Source organism: Papaver somniferum, chromosome 7 (assembly GCF_003573695.1).
Source record: "Papaver somniferum cultivar HN1 chromosome 7, ASM357369v1, whole genome shotgun sequence".
Taxonomy (NCBI): domain Eukaryota; kingdom Viridiplantae; phylum Streptophyta; class Magnoliopsida; order Ranunculales; family Papaveraceae; genus Papaver; species Papaver somniferum.
In genome coordinates this window covers 35,203,765-35,226,156 of record NC_039364.1, presented here as the reverse complement: position 1 = coordinate 35,226,156, position 22,392 = coordinate 35,203,765, and positions in this window count along the sequence as shown.

Sequence of the window (22,392 nt, the reverse complement as noted above, 5' to 3'; positions counted from 1 at the left end):
TCAGAGAAGAATACTTTCCTTTATTTGTCACGTAAATCCCAAATATACAACCAATTATTCCAAGTAAACAAACCGATAATATTTTCACCTCTGTTTTACTCCAATCGACGGTTACTTCCTCTTTTACCGAATATGGCCGCCTTACCTTCCCTGTTTAATCTTTACACGTCACTACCAATCCAAATTAGAGAAAATCTCCGACCAAATCTCGCTGGAAATCCTCCCTGGAAAGTACGCAGTTTAACAACTATTTCCCGTGAAAGTCTCACTCTCTGTTTTGATACAACTCGGTGTACGTCCCTTCTTAATCGAATCTAAGCCCAACAGCAAGACTGTTTCGATGTAACATTTCATTCCAAGTCCAGTTCTAACAATAACTCCGATTATATCTCCATGAACTTAAGCCAAACAATCCGAGAAAACATCATTCCCTTGTGTTGTCGAGATCCGATTATCTAGCCCAATCTACGCCATCAAATCACTTGAACCAGCCCTGTTAAGCCCAAACAGGTCTATTGAAACCAATTCTGGAGATTGAATCGTTTCCAAATCTTATAAAATCCGAACCCTAATCTGCCAGGGAAGAATCACTTTTTCCCTCCAAATTTAAATATTTAAACTGTTGAAGATGGAATGCCCTTATCCTCTGATGGGGTGCCGATAGTAACTGCCATGGGGTTACCCCTTATCAGCTGGGTACCCCTTATCCATTTTAGGGGTGTAAATAACGCATGTCATGGGGTGTCTCCAACATATTTCTGGGGTCCCTTGAATAATTCCTTCCATGGGTGCAAATACCACTTTTCAAGCCAATTTCGCCGCACAAGTGTATTTCTTCAAAAACACTCACAAAGACACAAAAAGCCATAATAAATACAAAATCGAGCACTAACAATACACATAATTGAGACCAAAATGGACACATGAATGTGTCTATCAAATACCCCCAAACTTATCATTTGCTAGTCCTCGAGAAAATAAAATCTAGAAAATAAAATCCTAACTCACTGTCGCAGGCATCGTCGGTTGCATTTAGCGTATGCAACAAGCCTTTAAACCCCTAGGTGCCCCTAGTGACCGAGTTATAGTCTTGGGAGGGCTTACTAAAGATATATCCACAAAACCTTTCCTCCATACCCTAGCTATCGACGAAGAACCTTGGAATAGCACTAAAGAATCTCCTTGGTTGGCATACTTATTGACTACAGGAGGAGGTACCCTGATGCGAAATTCCAATTGATGTACACGAGTTTGCACTCAATCATACTAAAATTCATATATAAGTGACAGAGCTCTACTCAGATAGTCGCATTATGGACATCAATATCCGGAGTCAACAAATCACATGGATAGATTAAGAGAATTGATATAAAAAAACATAGATGGTTTTGATGTTGACTAAGGTAAACGGTGTTTCCCATATCTGTCTGAAGGCCACTGCCATAATGAACCTATCCTAATAGACTGAGATACTGGTCTGACTAATATCAATACAACCGGTATATACAAGGGAATCAGTGATCGATATTCCTAATTCTAGATCAACTCAGCTGGCATATACAAGGGTTCCAGTGGTCGACTTTATTGAATTTATTCTGGTTGGTCTGATGGTCTGATCTGGTCTCAATTATTTTATTATTACTATTATTTATTTATTTTTGTATCTTAATCACTTTATTTCACCCTAGCAGTGGTAACAACTTGAATCATGAGCCCCACCTAATCACTTAGAGAAATATATTTAAAATAAATAAAAGAAAACAGAAGTGAAAATGACTCAATGAGATATGGCGAAACTACCATGTTATTTCTAACACCTGAGCTCTGTGCTTTTATGAATAGACTTTTTAGATGTTTCCATCTAATCATATTGGTTCCTCAACTCCTACAACCAAGATGCTTCCATCCACTTAGATTGGTTAGTGCCATCCTTAATAAGCATAAATTTCTAGGCTCTGGAGTTTATTTATTGCAACAAAAAGTTTCTCCCATACCCCCAAACTTAAATCTAACATTTTCCTCAATGTTTTAAAGATGAAATTAGAAACATGAACAAGGAGAAACTGTTACCATTTGAAGCAAAAGAGTTAAGGAAAGATATTATCGTGTTGCATGAGCATTGGTTACCTCCCAAAAAGTGCTAAGTTTAACGTCTTCAGCCAGACATAAGAAAGAATTAATCACCTCATATCATAAAGCAATAACCGGAATAACTGTGGGTCATCTGCATTAAAAAGTGTTATCACAGACAAAAGGAAACTTGAACAAACCAAGAAAGTTAACGAATAAATCACACCCTTGCTTGATTTCCTGTTTAAGACAACTACATCTAGCTGTGGTTCAGGTTCAGGTTCAATAAAGGGGTATAAATAAAATATTTTCATGGGTTGCCCCTCCTCATAAGTAAAATCCGGTTCAGATATTAGAGTCTGGAAAAATTTATAAGCACATAATAATAACCTGAATAATTTAGGATCCTCTAAGTCAATCAAATTTGACTCACACAGTTGACCAAAATAAAAGTGGTGGTCATTCTTAAGCAAATGTGTCGTTTCTATTCTCCTAAAATAATTAGGTATAGTCTCAGAGCTTAATAACTGACATATTTGAAACTTATACGTTCCCACATTTGGTTGAAAAATACTTGGTGGGAAAACAAAATCAATTTTGGTATCATAGCCTGGGAAAACCACATCAACCAGAGGATGGGTTTCTAACAACTAAACTTCCTTATGGACATCACTAGGTTCAGGAAAACGTGTATGAAGATAGTCTTGTAAAATGGTTGAGGAACATATGTCAAGTCCCAAGAGAGGGACCTTTCTAAGAGTTAAAGCACATGGAGAATGATAATCACCCCCAAACTTAGAGTTTTCAGTGTCTCTAGAAATACTAGTCACAACTTTCCTAATTTCAAGGTCATCTGATTCCTGAAAATGGTCAATTGATTCTTCTAAGTCTGGTACATCCTCGCTCATCTCTACGAGTTCATTTTCCTTGTCTAAGACTATTGTTTCTAAATCGCTAGACTCTAAAACAGTCTTCTCAGAATAAACCCGTTTCTCTAAACCATCATTGGCTTCGTAATCAAAAGGAAATACTCTATCATCTAAAGATGTGTTATCTCTAGTCAAATCCTCGTCCTTTTGAATAGGTGAATAATTATTAAAATTATTTGGATTTGAAATAGTAACATTATCATTATAAAGCTCAATTGGAGTAACAAATTCCTGATCACTATGGCTACATATTTCAGATTCTTCATCAGTACTATCCTCATCATAATCATTATAATAACATGAAAATGGTTGAACCTCATCTAAATAAGTAGTGTTACCAATTCTAACCTCGTAATCTTGATTATGTAAATAACTATCCTCATTTTCAAGGGTATTATTGGAAACATTATATTGGAAATTAAGATTATTTCGAGCAATTCTTTCTTGTGCCTCTAACTCAAGTCTACGTGTCGACTCGGCTATCCTCTCAAGGGTCTCTTCTAAAGAAAGTTCTCTTAATGTTGGGTCTAAATTTTCATTTAACCTCTTGAGGGTATCTTCTAAAGAAGGTTCACTACTTTCGTCCATAACTAAGTCATTTGTCCCAGCTGACTTATATCTCGACTCATGTAACTTACGTGTTGACTCAAGTATCCTACGTGTCTCTTCTAGTACATCAGAATTCTGCTCGTATGATCAGTGCGCATGCAGATAGTAATTGGGATCACCATGATATGACCCATATCCTTCAAAAGGATGGCGTTCACAACCACTATTCACAATGTGGTCATAATAAGGATAATGCCCATGTTGCTCAGTCGGATATTCATTGTACTGGCTATTATAATATCAATTATTAGAGCATAGCTCGGTCAACCTCGCATGCGTTGCTATCTCAAGCATATTTGTCAATTTTAGTGATCAAAACTATAAGTCTTGATTTTAAGCCTACATAGCTAAGTCTCGGACTAGGATAGAAAAGTGTAGTTGAGCTCAAGGACTTCATGGCGATTCATCATACAACGACGAAGATCTATAAAAGGAATCGTGGAACTTCATCAACAAAAAGGTATGTGGAGACTTGAACTTATATATCACACAAAAGTCTATCTCTTCTATCTCCTACTTCTTATGAGACAAAAGTCGTATGCTATATAGACTAGATCATACACATTTGATGTTTCGAGATGAGCATTCATTGCTTATCTTTTATCTCGAAATCGTGTGTTGGTAAAGCGTTTCGCTTTGATCAAGTTTATCTTCACCTAGTGACGAAATTCATGAAAAGTTTGAATCACTTTTAGAATTTCTCTGACGTGAATCGGTCTGTGAATAACGGCTACATAGCGTCCTTTGAGAATGTCTCAATGATTGAAATAAGAGTTTAGATTACATAACCATGTATTCCCTGAACCGAAGTTTTCGAACTTTATTGATCAAGAGAAGTCGGGAGGATTGTGGAATTGGCTTGCCAAGTCCGCGAACTGTCGGAAGTTCTCGACCGAGAATTTCTGCTGGATTTTCCAAAACTCGTTTGTGTCCTAAGTCCGCGAACTGGCAGAAGTTCTCTTTCCGAGAATTTCTGCTGAGTTTGGAAAACTCAACCGATTAACTTAAGTACGCGAACTTGTTTGTGAGCTTAAGAGGTTACGATCTAAAGATGTGCTCTGAACATGAAACATTAAATTATTAAGGAATGTTTTATGCAAACCGTGGCTATAATGTTCATGACCCGATTAAATCGAATCGAATCATCTTTGTTTCAATTGTTTCTTGTGTAGTTACATAAGATCTCATAGCAATTGAACAACTCTTTAACTAGTTCATTTGAGTCAATTGAACTAGTTATGGTGAAGAAGAACAAGGTTAATATGAAATGCTCATATGGTTAACCTTTTGGGTTACTATGTTGAACCAACATACACGTACACGTTTGGGCATGGTTTTCGCGAACCCAGTAAACATCTACCCAAGTGTGTGTGACAAGCTAGGTTTTCGATCTAACGGTTGAGAAATATTAGCTTGAATCTAAATCAGGTTTTCATCTAACGGTGAATAAGGATTGCTTTGTAACTAAGGCAAAACCCTGATTTAAAGGATATATAAAGGAGACATCTAGAATTGTGCAAAACTAATCCCCACATGTTTGTGTGCTACTAGTGCGCCCGCTAGAGTCGATCTCCATTAACCTTTGATTTTCTTCTCTAAAATCAGGTTAACGACTTAAAGACTTCATTGGGATTGTGAAGCCAGACCGATACTACTTTTATCGTAGTTGTGTGATCTTATCTTGCATCTTCTATCGTACGAGTACAATCGATTGATTGGCTTGATATCGTGAGAGTTCTCCGATAGGCAAGATAAAGAAGTCACAAACATCTTCGTCTCACTGTTTGTGATTCCTCGACAATCCGCTTGTGAAGTCAGGAAGGATTGTAGAGAGGTGATTGATTAATCTAGGCTGTTCTTCGGGAATATAAGACCGGATTATCAATTGGTTCCTGTTCACCTTGATTTTATATTAAAAGACGGAACAAAACCTAGGGTTTATCTGTGGGAGACAGATTTATCCTTTGATAGACTTTTCTGTGTGAGACATATCTGTTTATTATCAAGTATGTGATTTTGGGTTACATCAACTCATGGTTGTGGGTGAGATCAGCTAAGGGAATCAAGTGCGCAGTATCCTGCTGGGATCAGAGGCTTAGGAGTACAACTGTACTTTGGATCGATGGGAGACTGATCGGGGTTCAACTATAGTCTAGTCTGAAGTTAGTTTGCAGTAGGCTAGTGTCTGTAGCGGCTTAATACAATGCGTATTCAATTTGGACTAGGTCCCGGGGGTTTTCTGCATTTGTGGTTTCCTCGTTAACAAAATTTCTGGTGTCTGTGTTATTTCTTTTCCGCATTATATTTTCTATAATTGAAATAATACAGGTTGTGCGTTCGTGATCATCAATTTGAAATCCAAACTTTGGTTGTTGATTGATATTGATCCTTGGACATTGGTCTTTGGTACCGTCCAAGTATTCCTTGTATTTGATAAAGACTCGTCATTGTTTTTAGCTTGAGTAAAAATCAAATCAAGAGAGAGATATTAACTCCTTGAGATAGTTTTATTTGGTTGTTTGTATTTCAATTAGATTAATTATAAGTTATCTTGTAATTAGTCTAGTTGGGTTTTCATATATTCCACAAGTACTTGTGTTGAGTATATGAACGGTTATACTAATCATGTTCTATTGGTTGATGTAGTCGTATATTCCGTAAGGTTTTTTCCGTATGTTGAGTATGTGAACGATTAAGTTAGTCGTGTCCGTATGATTATCTTAGTCGTAGCTCCGTAAGTTTACTTATGTTGAGCACCTTCAATTAAATTGATCACTTTTGTGGTTTGATTTAGTTGCATATTCCAATTAAATTAATCATGGGTTTTCTTGTGATTAATTTGGTTGAGTTTTGGATATAGAAAATCATTTCTATGGTTTTTGGTGTCCAATTTAAAAATCCTTCTTTTCTTTCGAAATTAAGGTCGCTCTTGTTGTTCTTTCGGGAATGACATCAAATGGGGAGAGTTCTTTTGAACTTGTGCTTAATGGTAATATCTTGCGGGGTGTGCGGCTGTGGAATTTTATAGGAGTTATCTTGTATCTTAAAACTCCTTGATGAATGCATTTAGCTTCGGCTTTATGATTGCATCTAAATTAAGTTGGTATGTATTTTTCTTTTAGTCTATGAAATGTCTCTTGTGGAAATTTCATTATGATCCCGTTCTTGTACCTTTGCCAATTTTATTGACAAAAAGGGGGAGAAATATTATAGTTTCACACTATAAATACATATGGTTTTTGGATCATTGTGTAAGGGGGAGTGGTTTCCATGATCGAGATGGAGTATTGACTAAGGGGGAGTGTTACATATCACCATAGTATTATTGTTAAAGTCGTGATACAATTGGACTTTGATGTTACATAATAATACTATGACACTGTATAATAATGATCGAGAATCTCGATTTCTCTCATTGTTATAGCTACGGATCTTCAACAACGGTGATGCTAAACTTACAACCTTTGGGATCATTGGAGTACTTGGAAGGACGAAGATTTCAGGAAACGTTGAAGATTAGACTATGGAATATGAGCCACTAAAGTTTATCTTTTTTGTATTCAATATGTATTAATAGTTTTGTCACTAAAATTGACAAAGGGGGAGATTGTTAGAGCATAGCTCGGTCGACCTCGCATGCGTTGCTATCTCAAGCATGTTTGTCAATGTTAGTGATCAAAACTATGAGTCTTGATTTCTAGCCTACATAGCTAAGTCTCGGACTAGGATAGAAAAGTGTAGTTGAGCTCAAGGACTTCATGGCGATTCATCATACAACGACGAAGATCTACTCAAGGAACCGTGGAACTTCATCAACAAAAAGGTATGTGGAGACTTGAACTTATCTATCACTCAAAAGTCTATCTCTTCTATCTCCTACTTCTTATGAGACAAAAGTCGTATGCTATATAGACTGGATCATACACATTTGATATTTCGAGCCGAGTATATCTCGCCTATCTATATCTCAAAATCATATGTTGGTAAAGAGTTTCGCTTTGATCAAGTTTATTTTCACCCAGTGACGAAAGTCATGAAAAGTTTCAATTACTTTGAGAATTGCTTTGACGCAAAACGGTCTGTGAATAACGGCTATATAACGTCCTCTGAGAATATCTCAATGATTGGAATGAGAGTTTAGATTACATAACCATGTATTCCTTAATCCGAAGTTTTCGAACTTTGTTGATTGAGAGAAACCTGTAGGATCAGAATCTCGCAGCAATAATGTCTCAGCGAAATTATCAACAACACAACACAACAGCGTCGCAGAACAATTTTAGAAATGACATAATAAACGACGTCAGCTAAAATCATGAGAAAAATGTGATGGTCCTGCGAAAATTAGAGAGTTTGCGAGAATAACATTTGTAAGGATGCGAGAATGTCGCAAGACATATCCGAAAATAAAGGACAGATTAGTTGTTATCCACTATGTAATTCCCTATAAATAGCCGCTCAGTTGTAAAGGAGAGAGAGAGATCTTTTTCTGAGTGAGAAGCAAGTAAATAGGAGAGAGAAAATCTAGAGCAGTGGTTATTCTTGATTCCTTTATCTTTTCTTGTAAGATTGTTCAAAAATTGATCAATAAAATTAAGATTGTTAATCTAAAATGAGTTGAATATTAATGAAATCTTGTGAGGGGTGTAGTGTAGGATTTCCTGCAACTACATAATGACGCTAGAAACAGGGAGGCAGAAGATCGAAAGTTGAAGATTGTTGTTGAGATTGTTCAAATCAAGAAAGTGATTAAACAAATCAGTGAACCAGTTAAAAGAAAAATGATTAGAGTCAATGAAGATGACAAAAGATTGGAGTGTGATATGATAACAAAAACAATGGTTAATGAATTCCATGAAAAAATCAAAGGAAGGATACATAAACGAAATTTTGAAGGAAGGAAGGTTATGGCGGTAGAAAAGACATCACCCTTGAAAGATTGGGAAAAGCAAAAAATCACATTCATGGCGGCAGAAATACCAAAAGAAAATTTGAACCACACATCTCCATTGGTTATTACAGTGCCTATTACGCGAAAAGAGAAGGGGACAACTATAAAATCCACGGAAGAATGGATATTAAACAGAACTTTAGTCGATACAGGAAGTTTAGTGGATATAATATTTTATCATGCGTTCAGGGGAATGGGATTTAAAGATGAAGAAATATCCAGTTCAACATATCTTGTTCATGGCTTTGGAAAATCCACAACAAAACCTAAAGGAGAAATAGTGGTACGAATTCCACTAGGAGAGATCGAAACACACGTGACACTATGCGTGGTGGATATGGAATCGCCATATGATATGTTGCTAGGAAGACCATGGATACATGCGATAAAAGCTGTAGTATCAACGTTGCATCAATGTATTAAATTCCCCGCACCAAATGGAATAGATGAAATCAGAGGAGATGTTGACAATGCGAAATTATGTCATCAAATTGAAGTAAAGCATTATGAAGGACGAGCAAAAAAGAAACAATTTCGCAGAAAGTTGGCAAATGAGGCAAAGAAAGAAGAAGAATTTAGAGTATATACGATAAGGGCAAAAGAAGGCAGGGGAATACCCAGCGAAATTTCGGAAGAAGGAGAAGGACCTGTGAAAACAATAAAAGAACCAACACCAATGGGAGAACCCAAGTCCAGTTACACTTCCGCAGAACCAACAAAAGAAGTAAACGTTGGGACTATAGAAGAACCTCTAATATTGAGAATTGGAACCAAGATGGATGTAGAAGAAGAAGAAAGAATTGTTAACCTTTTGCGAGAATATAAAGACGTTTTCGCAGGGAGCATGGATGAGATACCAGGAATAGATCCATCAATTGCATGTCACAAGTTGGAGATTAACAAGAATGTGAGACCATTTAAACAAAGAATAAGAAAAATCGCGACAGCTTACCATTCCCAAATAGAAGAAGAACTACAGAAAATACTTGATGCAAGAATCATAAGAGAAGCTAAATACCCAGATTGGATAGCGAATATGGTCATTGTTCCAAAGAAAAACAAAGGAATAAGGATTTGCATAGATTTCACTGTTTTAGAAAAAGCTTGCCCTAAAGATAGCTTTCCGTTACCAGATATTCCTCAAATGGTGGAATCCGCAGCGGGAAATGATAGGGTATCGTCTTTAGATGGGTACAAAGGATATAACCAGATCCCTCTCGCTGAAGAAGATCAAGAACATACTGATTTCTTCGCCCCTAGAGGTTTATATTGTTACACGAAAATGCCATTTGGTTTGCGAAATGCGGGAGCGACATAACAAAGAATGGTAGAGAAGGTGTTCGCGAAATGGATACACAAAACATTAGAAGTATACGTGGACGACATGTTAGTAAAGAGTAAAGAAGCCAAAGACCATGTACAGGACCTGAGGGAGATTTTTGAACAAATGCGGCAGTATAACATTAAATTGAATCCTGAGAAGTGTACTATTGGAGTTGCATCGGGAAAAATTTTAGGCTACATTGTATCAAAGGAAGGAATACAGGTTGATCCAGAAAAAGTGCAAGCAGTTCGTGACATGCCAACACCAGCAACAATAAAAGATGTACAGAAGTTGAATGGACTTTCAGCTTCGCTGGGGAGATTCATTTCGCGATCATCAGACAAATGCAAATATTTTTTCGATATACTCAAGAAGGGTGCGAAATTCAAATGGACTGATGAATGCGAAAAAGCTTTTCAAGGGATCAAAGAACATCTTATGAATACAACTATTTTACAAAAAGCAGAATCAGGAGAAGAATTATTAATCTATCTTGTGACGACGTCGCATGCATTAAGTGTCTGTTATTGCGAATAGACGCATGAGTGGAGAAACCCATCTATTATATTAGCAAAACTTTTAATACTGCCGAGAAGAATTACTCAAAGATTGAGAAGCTAATCTTAGCATTAGTTTATGCATCATTTAAGCTCCGCATATATTTTCAAGCGCACAAGATAAAGGTATTAACAAAGTACCAATTGAATCAGTGATGAAGAATTCAAAAAGATCAGGAAGAGTGGAGAGATGGAATGCACAAGTAGGCCACTTTGATATTAAATATGAAATTTTGTCTTCACCAAAATCATAAGTTGTTGCAGATTTCTTGGCAGAATTTCCTTTAGAAGAAGATGAAGCGGTAGAAGAAATGATGGATATAGAAGAAGAACACGGAGATCCAAAAGACTTATTAACAGAACCAAATAGATGGGAGATATTGGTAGATGGATCATCAAATGGAGAAGCCAATGGAGTTGGAATTGTTTTAATTTCGCCAGAAGGAGTGAAGATGCCTTTTTCATTCAGATTGGAATTCGCATCCACTAATAACGAAACGGAATATGAAGCTGTGATACATGCCTTAAAGTTCGCAATAGAAATGAAACTAGAAAATGCCAGGATCACTAGTGATTCGCAGCTAGTTATTCACCAAATAAAGGGAGAGTACATTACAAATGAACCATCCTTGAAGAAATACAAGAAGCTCGTTGAAGAATTATCAGCGAAAATACCAAAAATAAAATGGAGGCACATTTCAAGGAAGGATAACAGAGTCGCAGACGCATTTGCTTTCATCTCAAGCATGATGACAGATCCAACTGCGAGATGCATAAAAATACAAACACTTTTGTCACCATCAATCAATAAAGAAGAAGAAGAAGTGAACGTGATGATAATAGACGGTGAAGAAGAAGAACAAACGAACAATATCGCAGATTGGAGAACAGAACTTCATGCATATTTGGCGAAAGGAGAAACACCAAGAAATAGATTGGAAGCACACAAGTTAAAAAGCCGCGAAAATTATGAATTAAGAGATGGGCTGCTATACCGAAAATCCTTTAATGGACCATCACTCAGATGTTTGACACGAGAAGAAGGAGAAAAAGTGCTAAAAATGTTACATAGTGGGGATGCTGGCAATCATAGCGGGGGAAGATCTTTGGCACATAGAGCAAAAATGCAAGGCTATTACTGGCCATACATGCACGAAGATGCAAAACAAATATCAAGACGTTGCGAAGATTGTCAGCGGCATGGAAAGAAAATACATGCACCTGGAGCACCATTGTCATCTTCAACCAGTGTGTGGCCTTTTGGAAAGTGGGGCTTAGATATTGTGGGGCCATTTTTACCAGGTTCTGGACAAAGAAGATACTTAATAGTCGCAACAGATTATTTCACAAAATGGAAGATGAAGGAAGCAGTACAGCATATTCGCGACAAAGATATCTTTACATTCATATTCGAAAATATCATTTGCAGATTCGGAATTCCTGCGCAGTTGGTATCTGATAATGGGAAACAGTTTGAAGGACAGAACATAGAAATGTTACTTAATGCATTTAAGATAAAATGTGGAAAGTCTACTCCTTTGTATCCACAAGCTAATGGGCAGGTAGAGCAACAAACAAAACAATTGCAGATATATTAAAGAAGAAATTAGAAGGACATCATAGAGCATGGTGCGAACAAGTACATAATGCAGTATGGGCTTATAATACAACTAGAAGAGAAGCTACTGGAATGTCACCTTTTTGTTTAACATACGGAGTTGAAGCGGTGTTACCAACAGAAGTTGTTATTCCGACAACAAAGAGAGAAGCTTGGGAGAAAAATCTTAGTGCGGGTTTGATCTTAAACAAACTTGATGAATTAGAAGAAAAAGAGAAAGAGCTTTACAACATATGGAGAATTATCAGCGAAGATTAGCCCGAGAATATAATAAACGTGTCAAAGTACGCGAATTCCAACTAGGAGATTTAGTTCTGCGAGAGACACCAATATATCAGCGAGAAAATGGTGGAAAATTAGCGAAAAAATGGGATGGACCTTACATCATTAAGGAGATAGTTGGAACATGGGCTTATAAATTAATGGATCCAGAAGGTAGAGATGTTGGTCATAGACTTGACAGACCGTGGAACAGATTGTACTTAAAAAGATATTATCCGTAAGAAGCTTTGAGAAGTTATGTATTCTGAAAGAATAGTTGCGAGATTATTCATATCAAAACAAGATCATGATGTGCGAAACTTTCGCAGAGATAATCATAGAACAATGACATAAAAGAAAGGGGCGAACCTTTATGGCGTACACCCTAGTTCGCAAATAAAATTTCGCAAGAGGCAAATGTAAGACCTAAAGTACGTCATATAAGGGGGTACTTGTTTCATGGCTCAGGGAAATGCTACACCGCCACCGGAACCTGAGTCATGGAGATTTGGGGTCAATAAATCCCATCCGGGAGAGGCAGCTTGGATTCTCAGCTTAAGCATATGACTTAGGTTGGCCGACTAAGGTAATAAGGACTCTCCCAAGGAGTGAAGAATCTGATCAAGGCGCCTAGGTACAGGGTTGAGTCAAGTGTGCCAGGGGCGTCTGGAGCGTACCTTGCCATTCTTGACAAGTCTTGGCTTATACTGCACTCGGTCTGAAGAAAACCCCACTTAGGGTGCAGTCTCGTAACCATAAACCCTATAGGTAAAAGGGATAAGAGGCTGCGAAAACAACTGGTTGTTTTTGAGATTGGATGGGAGGAGCTAACCTTGTATGGTACAAGTACGCCTCCTTGAAGGGGCAACCAGGGGGAGATAAGGGCGGCACCCTCCATTAGGGAGCTGATAAGTGTCTTAAGACGCAAATGTCATGAGGCTTTTTACTCGCAAGGGTATTAAGGCTTGTCATATTTGTGCAACAATCCTGAAGAGGCAATAATACAAAAGAAAAAAGATAAGACGAGATCAATGGGTTTTTGCATGAAAGTGCGAAGACGTCCTGCGATTTCGTCGCAAGACGGCAATGTCATGGGGCTTTATTTTCGCAAGAATATTTAGGCCTGTCATATTGTCGCAACATTCCTTAAGAGGCCATAATACAAAAGAAAAATTTGAGGCAAGATCAATGGGTTCTTGCATGAAAGTGCAAGAACGTCCTGCGATTTTGTCGCAATGACAAGAGGTGGCATAATAAGACCTTTAATGAGGAAGGAAAAATAAGACCACATGACAAAACAAAATATTTGTAAGTATTCATAACAGATCATTTCTCGCAAGAAAGATAATGAGAGGCAAGTATGGGAATAAGTAAACAAGAGGCATTATCTTTCTCACCAGCAAAATAATAAAAGGGAAAATTGATTCCAAAGTTGGTTTAAGAATATTATTCGCAAAAATAATAAAGATGAGACAATTCAAGAAGATAGAACTAGATAAGAAGCTCATGCTTCAGTATTAATTCCAGTATAAGGAGATAATAGACGTTCTTCGCCAATGTTCTCATTATCGCCAACCTCTCCTTCATTTCGATTCTGATCTTCACCAACAATAATTCCTCTGAGAGGGACTTCTTTTTCGCCGCCACCTTGATTATCGCCAGCAATTACTTCTTCAGAAGAGATTTCTTTTTCGTTTTCATCTTGATTAGCACCAGCAGTTGCTTCCTTAGAAGGAATCTCTTCTTCATCTTCCAAAAGACTATTCTCTTCACCACTTTTTCATAATCATAATCACTGTCAGCAGGATGAGGAACTTCATCATCATCTACTTCCAAAGGTTCGATTGATGTAGGAGGAAGAGATTTAGACAATAAAATATCATTTACAAGGACTTCAGCCCGGAGATGAACTTGACGAAGAAGTGCTCTCTGATGATTCCTATCTTGAATATCCTTAAAGTAAGCAAGATAATCAAGTCTTCTTTCTGCTCGGTCGCGAGAACCAGTAAGGACAGAGACGAGTAGTGCATTTTCTTTGCGAATTTTGGCATATTTAGCCTCCAAAACAGAAATGGAGGAATGAAGATTTTTCTCAGACTCTTGGAAAAGTAGAATACAAAATTTCAGTAAGATGAAGAACTCAAAAAAATATGACAAAGAAAAGATAGTTAAGGCAGTGAAACTATTATGACTACCTTCCTTTTGCGAAATAAGATGTTGAATCAAGGTCAAAAAACTATTCTCCCAACGGTCTATCGCATCATCAAATTTATCTCCAACTAAATCTTTAAGTCGAGACTGAAGATTTTTCTCTTTAGAGATAAGAAAGACATTTTTCTTCGCAAGAGAAGAATAAGATTCTTCTAATTTGGAATATTGTTCTTTAAGTTGATTCTCCTTTACACTTAAATCTATTCTACCTTGAATGAGTGTATCTCTTTCAGCGATAGATGACTCTGTTAATTCTTTAAGTTCATTTCTCAAAGAGCGAAGAGATTGCTCTTGGTCATCACATACTTTCTGAAGGATACTAAGTTGTTGCGAAGATATCGCCATCTTATTTTAACAAATTCGTTTCTCTTGGGATAGAGTTTTATTCTCATATGATAAAGATTTCATCCCAAGATTAGCTTTAGTTAAAGAATAAGAGAGGCGAGATATTTCATTACTTAATAAATCTTGCCTCCGAACTAATTGGGTATTTTCATTGGTAAGATTATTTATATGATCAACAGAGTATGAATAGAGGTTATCTAATTGGTTATATTGATCCATCAAAATCTCTTTATCAACACGGGCTTCTTCAACAGCAGATTCAAATTGATATCTCTTCATTATTCGTTTCTGGTTTAAGGCTTAACATGCGAAAGAGGGATTTCAAGGATAATTAAATATGGAAAGGATAAAATCATTAAAAAAGGAAAATTGAAGACATAGATAAGGAAATCATACCTCTCAGTTCATCATTCTTCTTGCGAAGATTGTCGCGATCCAGCAAAACATTCTAAAGATTTTGATTTTCGAGACGAAGAGCATTACACTCTTTTCCAAAGCTGTTTGCGAAGCAGCTCTGTCAGATCCAAAATAATTACTCAGAATTTCGCAAATACCAGACTTGACAGGATCAATGAGAGACTTGTTTCCATCATCCAGGACCTCAGACAAAACTTTGAAAGCAATATCTATTCCTTCCACGGTTTCTTTCGGAAAAGGAAGAGGCTCAGATAGAGAACTGGCAATGATAGAAGGTTGAGAAACATTATCAACAGGAGGAGAAGAAGTTTCATTCACAAAAGGATTAATAAGGGGGTTTTCAATCATTGAAAGGTCAGTTGAAGAAATGAAATCTGAGACAACTTTTTCGCGAATTGGAGATAATGGTTTAACTTGCGAAGATGTCGCAGGATATTTAGAAGAGATAAGTAAGTGGAATGGAACAGAGGTTTCAACGGTTTTAAGGTGGCGAGATTTTTTGAGAGGTTTGCTGGCATCCTTATCGCCCTGCGAATTATAATCCAGATAAGAAACAGAGGAAACAATATTGTTATTAGAAAAGAATAATGTTTCTTACTACCTTCTGATTCGCAGACTTTCTTTTGTTTACAACAATCTTTTGCTGCGATTTAGGAATATTAGGTTTCTGAACCGTAAATTTGGTGTTAGAGGCGTTTTTGCTGAAATAACAACAGTATGGGAATCTCATAAGCATCGTCATCAAATAAAGCAGTAAGCAAGATCAATTTCAGCAAAACCCATAAGAAAGAAAAAAGAAAACTAACCTCGACGAATCCATAGAAAACACCAGCAGGAGGATTAATTCGTAAAAATTAAGAAAGTTACGAACAGTGAAGATCTTCAGAGGGAACAATATGGATATGAAGAAGAAAATAAAAAGAGTAAAAGAAAAAGAAAGAAGAAAAGTTGCAATGGCAGAATTTACGGAAGAACAATAGAGTTGCAGAGATGAGAGAATAAAAAGAGAAGGGATAGTAAAAATAAAATGGAAAGAAGAGTAAAAAGAATATATAGAGAGGATTTTCTACTCGAAGAAATAAACACCATTAATACGAAAAGACGTGAGCGGTTAAAAAGCAGCGGTTACAGAAGACGTGTCAAGAAATAGATGGAAGAAAGGATACGTGTGATAAATGCAGAATATGAAGAGATGAACAGTTGCGGCATTTCTCACATCGTTCTCTACTTCACAGAGAAGATATGAGAAGAGGCAAGATATAGGATCAGAATCTCGCAGCAATAATAATGTCTCACCGAAATTATCAACAACACAACACAACAGCGTCGCAGAACAATTTCAGAAATGACATAATAAACGACGTCAGCTAAAATCATGAGAAAAATGTGATGGTCCTACGAAAATTAGAGAGTTTGCGAGAATAACATTTGTAAGGATGCGAGAATGTCGCAAGACATATCCGAAAATAAAGGACGGATTAGCTGTCATCCACTGTGTAATTCCCTATAAATAGCCGCTCAGTTGTAAAGGAGAGAGAGATCTTTTTCTGAGTGAGAAGCAAGTAAATAGGAGAGAGAAAATCTAGAGCAATGGTTATTCTTGATTCCTTTATCTTTTCTTGTAAGATTGTTCAAAGATTGATCAATAAAATTAAGATTGTTAATCTAAAATGAGTTGAATGTTAATGAAATCTTGTGAGGGGTGTAGTGTAGGATATCCTGCAACTACAAAACCGTAGGAATTGGCTTTGCCAAGTCCGCGAACCCAGTCCGCGAACTGACAGAAGTTCTTGTACCGATAATTTCTGCTGGGATTTTCCAAAAACTCGTTTACATGTATGTCCGCGAACTGGCGAAAGTCTCTTTGCCGAGATTTTCTGCTGAGTTTGTAAAACTCCACCGGTTGTCTTAAGTACGCGAACTTGTTTGTGAGCTTAAGAGGTTATGATCTAAAGATGTGCTCTAAACATGAAACTTAAATTACTAAGGAATGCTTTATGCAAACCGTGGCTATAAAGTTCATGACCCGATTCAATCGAATCATCTTTGTTTCAATTGTGTCTTGTGTAGTTACATAAGATCTCATAGCAATTGAACAACTCTCTAACTAGTTCATTTGAGTCAATTGAACTAGTTATGGTGAAGAAGAACAAGGTTAATATGAAATGCTCATATGGTTAACCTTTTGGGTTACTATGTTGAACCAACATACACGTACACGTTTGGGCATGGTTTTCTCAAACCCAGTAAAAACGTCTACCCAAGTGTGTGTGACAAGCTAAGTTTTCGATCTAACGGTTGAGAAATATTAGCTTGAATCTAAATCAGGTTTTCATCTAACGTCACTATGGATTGTTTGTAACTAAGGAAAAACCCTGATTTGAAGACTATATAAAGGAGACATCTAGAATTGTGCAAAACTAATCCCCACACGTCTGTGTGATACTAGTGCGCTCGTTAGAGTCGATTCTCCTTTAACCTTTGGTTTTTCTTCTCTAAAACCAGGTTAACGACTTAAAGACTTCATTGGGATTGTGAAGCCAGACCGATACTACTTTTATCGTAGTTGTGTGATCTGATCTTGCATCTTCTATCGTACGAGAACAATATTTGATTGTCTTGAGATTGTGAGAGTTCTCCGATAGGCAAGATAAAGAAGTCACAAACATCTTCGTCTCACTGTTTGTGATTCCTCGACAAACCGCCTGTGTAGTCAAGAAGTATTGTAGAGAGGTGATTCATTAATCTAGGCTGTTCTTCGGGAATATAAGACCGGATTATCAATTGGTTCCTGTTCACCTTGATTTCATATCTTAAGACGGAACAAAACCTAGGGTTTATCTGTGGGAGACAGATTTATCTTTTGATATAGTTTTCTGTGTGAGACAGATTTGTTTATTATCAAGTCTGCGATTTTGGGTTGCAGCAACTCTTGGTTGTGGGTGAGATCAGCTAAGAGAATCAAGTGTGCAGTATCCTGCTGGGATCAGAGGCGTATGAGTATACAACTGTACTTTGGATCGATGGGAGACTGATCGGGGTTCAACTATAGTCTAGTCCGAAGTTATATTGGAGTAGGCTAGTGTCTGTAGCGGCTTAATACAGTGTGTATTCAATCTGGACTAGGTCCTGGGGTTTTTCTGTATTTGCGGTTTCCTCGTTAACAAAATTTCTGGTGTCTGTGTTATTTCTTTTTTCGCATTATATTTTATAAAATTGAAATAATACAGGTTGTGCGTTCGTGATCATCAATTGGAAATCCAACCCTTGGTTGTTGATTGATATTGATTGATCCTTGGACATTGGTCTTTGGTACCGTCCAAGTTATTCCTTGTATTTGATAAAGTCTCGCTATTGATTTTAGCTTGAGTAAAAATCAAATCAAGAGAGAGATATTAACTCCTTGAGATACTTTTATCTAGATTGAGTCTGACTGTATAGTTGATTCTCTAGCAAATTATTTCGGAGTTAGTACATACAGATTGCTAAACGAAATATTGGGTGGTGTTGTTAGACCCCCGCTTTTTCACATATCTTATGTATTACTGTGAGGCTCCGTAATGTGTCTTATGTCGAGCACGATACAACTAATTTGATTACTTTGTGATTAGTTTTGTTGGTTGTTTCGTAAGGTACTTTATGTCGAGCATCTTTGAACTAAATTAATCATCTTGGTTGGTTATTTAGTTAGTTGCTCCGAAGGTTTTCTTTTGTCGAGCAACACATTTGACAATTAAATTGATTACTTATGTGATTAGTTTGGTTGTGTTTTCCAATTAGATTAATTATAAGTTCTCTTGTAATTAGTCTAGTTGAGTATTCATATATTCCACAAGTCCTTGTATTGAGTATATGAACGGCTATACTAATCATGCTCTATTGGTTAATGTAGTCGTATATTCCGTAAGGTTTTCCTTATGTTGAGTATGTGAACGATTAAGTTAGTCATCTCCGTATGATCACCTTAGTCGTAGCTCCGTAAGTTTACTTATGTTGAGCACAATCAATTAAATTGATCACTTTTGTGGTTTGATTTAGTTGCGTATTCCAATTAAATTAATCATGGGTTTACTTGTGATTAATTTGATTGAGTTTTGGATATAAAAAATCATTTCCCTATGGTTTTTGGTGTCCAATTAAAAATCCTTTTTTTCTTTCGAAATTAAGGTCGCTCTTGTTGTTCTCTCGGGAATGACATCAAATGGGGGAGAGTTCTTTTGAACTTTTGCTTAATGGTAATATCTTGCAGGGTGTGCGGCTATGGAATTTTATAGGGGTTATCTTGTATCTTAAAACTCCTTGATGAATGCATTTAGCTTCGGCTTTATGATTGCATCTAAATTAAGTTGGTATGTATTTTTTCTTTTAGTCTATGAAATGTCTCTTGTGTAAATTTCATTATGATCCCGTTCTTTTACCTTTGCCAATTTTATTGACAAAAAGGGGGAGAAATAATGTAGTTCACACTACAAATACATATGGTTTTCGGATCATTGTGTAACGGGGAGTGGTTTCCATGATCGAGATGGAGTATTGACTAAGGGGGGGTGATACATATCACCATAGTATTGTTGTTAAAGTCGTGATGCAATTGGACTTTGATGTCACATAATGATACTATGACACTGTATAATAATGATCGAGAATCTCGATTTCTCTCATTGTTATAGCTACGGATTTTCAACAATGGTGGTGCTAAACTTACAACCTTTGGGATCATTGGAGTACTTGGAAGGACGAAGATTTCAAGGAACGTTGAAGATTATACTATGGAATAGGAGCCACTAAAGTTTATCTTTTTTGTATTCCATATGTATTAATAGTTTTGTCACTAAAATTGACAAAGGGGGAGTTTGTTAGAGCATAGCTTGGTCGACCTCGCCTGCGTTGCTATATTAAGCATGTTTGTTAATGTTAGTGATCAAAACTGTGAGTCTTGATATCTAGTCTATTATAGTGATAGGTGTCTAAAACACCTTGATTTTATATCTATTGTTTATGCTTTCTTTGTTATTTCTCTTGTAAAATATGTATCTTATGTTTACTTTTGAGTATTTAGGTACTTTAGAGTCCATTTGGAGCGAAAAGAAGCAAAAAGGTCAATTCACGGGCGAGTGAAGAACTAGCTATGATTGAGCAAGAAGGAGGTTAGGCAGTCAGTTCTCTGAAACTGACAGGCCTACCATTTCAGACAGCCAATATGTGAAACATCGGGTGCCTTTAGCAGTTTCACTCATTACCAATACCTAAATTTCAGAGATGAAATCATTGGGATTTGTTCTTTCTCTCTGCCTGAAATAGAGAACCCATGGCGGCAGTTGTCTGAGAGTTAGAGACACAGAGAAATTATCGAGAGAATTCAGGGAGAGATTGAGAAGATGAAGCTGTAACGGATGCGTGAATAAGAATCAATGGAGGAGATTTCAAGTTTAATTCAGACTGGGCCTTGATTGAGAAGGGGATTGAAGAATCGAATCTGAGAAGAATAAATTGGTGGTAGAACTGAAATGGGTTTGCTAGGGAATTATCGAAATAAGGTTTGATTGAATCCGAAACGAAGATGTGAGTCTGAAGGAGTTAGGGTTTGTTCAGTTGAATCTGAAATTGGTGAGGATGATGATTTGAGGTTATTGGTTAAATGGGTTTTGAAGAATCCAGTTAGAACCGATAGAAGAAGATGCAGCTACAGTAGTGTTGGCAGAAATTTGTGAATGGGTTTTTGATGGATTTCTGAATTTGAGATAAAGAACTAAATTGATTCTACTAAGATGGAAGAAAGGGGATCTGAATCTGGTTAGGGTTTCTTGAGAATTGAAGATACAGGTCAGGGGTGCAATGAATTGTTTAAGATCAGCTGCAGGTGGTGGTCACTGTGAAGTATGAGAGATACAGATGATGGATGAATGTGTGAAGAAGAATGAGTTGGAACTTCTAAAGCTGAGTGCAACTGCAAGAATTGAGCTGCAAGGAGGAAGGACAAGTTACTGTTTCAGGTGGTGTATGTAAGCAATTACAAGGATAGCTGAGTACATTAGGATGTGTTGTTACAATGTGCAACTAGTGTTTGTTGGCTGCAATGGTTTTGTGTGCTGGTGATAAGAATGAATGGATACTGGTTGAGTTATGGCTTGAGCTGCTAAACTACAGGATTGCCAGAGATGGAGACGGAACAAGCTGTTGGCTTATGTATGAATTGTAGTGATATATCCTACTAGTCACAAGTGAATCATAACTTTTGTTAAAACGGATTAGTGCTTTTACACGTTCATTTGCATTGATTAGTCTTATTCCATATAACTTATTGCTCTTAGGGAGTTAAATTTGATTGTGCTTTTACACGTTAGGTTGCTTTCTAGGAAGAATTCACATATACATCTTTTAATGTGGTTGTGATGAAATCAAGGAATTAGCGGGATATTCTTGCGATCAATGTATCCTAGGACTTTTAATAAATGAGAGATTAAATTATCAATTCTAGTCATTGATGAAAATACATGTTTGTGAATGATCCCGTGACCAATATCTTCTTCTTATTGATTATTCAAATTATTTTATTGCTTTCAATTACTTTTATTGCTTTGCTAAAACAAAAATCCCCCCTTGGTTACTAAGAAACTGAGATTTCATAACAACAAAAGCCTCTCTGTGGGAACGAACTCTTTCTTACCACGTACTTCATTTATATTAGTAGAGTGAGAAAGTGAAATTATCTTTGACGCATACGCCTGCGATCATATAGCTAAGTCTCGAACTAGGATAGAAAAGTGTAGTTGAGCTCAAGGACTTCATGGTGATTCATCATACAACGACGAAGATCTACTCAAGGAACCGTGGAACTTCATCAACAAAAAGGTATGTGGAGACTTGAACTTATCTATCACTCAAAAGTCTATTTATTCTATCTCCTACTTATTATGAGACAAAAAGTCGTATGCTATATAGACTGGATCATACACATTTGACATTTCGAGCTGAGTATTCACTACTTATCTTTTTCTCGAAATCGTGTGTTGGTAAAGCGTTTCGCTTTGATAAAGTTTATCTTCACCTAGTGACGAAAGTCACGAAAAGTTTCAATTACTTTGAGAATTTCTCTGACG